This window comes from Triticum aestivum, chromosome 4A (genome assembly GCF_018294505.1).
Source record: "Triticum aestivum cultivar Chinese Spring chromosome 4A, IWGSC CS RefSeq v2.1, whole genome shotgun sequence".
NCBI classification, from domain to species: domain Eukaryota; kingdom Viridiplantae; phylum Streptophyta; class Magnoliopsida; order Poales; family Poaceae; genus Triticum; species Triticum aestivum.
In genome coordinates, this window is record NC_057803.1 from 723192107 (window position 1) to 723193796 (window position 1690).

A 1690-nucleotide genomic window follows, 5' to 3' on the forward strand; every position below is an offset into this window, starting at 1 on the left:
AAAAAAAACAAAAGGGAACAAAAGAAGCGAAACTGAAAAAGAAAAGAAAGAAACAGAAAAAAGGCTGGAAAAGGCGGTCTAAGAACATTTGAGAAGGTGCGCAAAATTAGGAAAACCATAAGGGAACCTGCTAGAAGGTTCCCATAATCGGGCCGAGAAAACCTCTGATTACATCTCAAATGGGCCAGCCCAATCGCTCTATAGGCACAAAAAAATAAATATCAAATGGAGAACCTTAGTGTGATGCTTCTTATATATTTACTTTTGAGAGCTTTTTTTTACCAAGAGCATATTTAGTTGTTGGTCGCACATACACAATCATTTTCTTCTTCTCTTCTAACCGTGGGATAACTGATCATATTGCATTTGTCATATCTTATTAGTGAATGTCATCCCTCCACAGATGCTTCCACCTATATCTGGTTGGCTATGCTGTCTATCCATTAAATACTCGTGTTATCGATGTATATTCATACGGAATGCCAGGGCATCATGTGTTACTCATTCTTATTGTAGCTTGTCCTTTACTGCCCAAATCATTTTGCTTCTATCAATATTTAGAGCACATCGGTAACAATTCATACTGACATACACTTCAATTTATTTTCTGCCTTTTTTTCCGCACTATGTGTTTTGGAGCTATACGTTTGTAATCCTCTGCATGCACGTGCATGTGTATGTACCAATAGGATCTTGGCTTGACTTTTATATTCTATTGTGCTGATACAATATAGAAAAGGGTAGTTTTTTTTAGAAAAGGAGGATTAGCCCCGGCCTCGGATTTTAATATGAATATATATGATTTCCATATATTAAGCATGCTTTGATAGAATAAATTTAGACCATTATAATATGGACACCCACCACATTATCAGCCGAGCACATTTTTTACCGTATATGGACGAACGTGGCGGATTGTTTGCCTCTTGTATTAGTAATAATATACTCCCTCATATAAGAGTAATATATTACCACCTCATACCTCATACAAACACCGGCTGATTATGTTGTTGAATATTGTATTTCTTCCCTTGCAGATTGATCTTGGTCCTTCGGAGCATCTCATAAAAGTTTCTGGAAGACTAACCAACCATATAACCTCCCTTACATTTTTCACCAATGCTACTTCATATGGACCTTTCGGAAAAGGTGGAGGAGATCCGTTCGTCTTCCAGTCGAGAGCAACAGCAGCATTGTTGGCTTCTTCTGTCCCGCAGGGTTATACCTGGATGCGATTGGTTTCTACGTTCGCCCGCTGTGACTGCAGCTATGTTGTAGTTTCACTGATTTGGTCTTTGATTCAAGTGCTTGGAAGAAAGAAGGATCTGTTTTGTGCAGCATTGGAAGACTTTATTCAGAGAGCATGGGCCTTTTTCTCGGGTAGAAACGAAAAGAGGGTGGAATTCCCCTTCGGCAGGAAAAAAAAATATGTATCTTGTAACCATTGATAGTGAAACTGACTTTACCACACTGCTTCCAGAAGGCGATTTTTTGTTTAATGGTTCGTTTGAGAGAGTTGATGATGATTGATCTAAGCTTGCTTTGGAGTGGGCTAAGAGTTCTAAATACCTCGATTAAATCTAGGATTTGAATAACCAAGTTAGATGATCTTTCTCTGGTATATGAGAGCTCCTGTTCGGCGGCGCTTTCGGACGCGGCCGGCCCACCAACGTGCAGTGCCAACAAGCGC

General features: G+C 39.5%; 1 pseudogene; it reads left to right on the forward strand.

Moving 5' to 3' along the window:
- LOC123084418 (disease resistance protein RGA5-like) overlaps positions 1–1690 on the forward strand; it is a 21215-nt pseudogene that overhangs the window by 14360 nt on the left and 5165 nt on the right.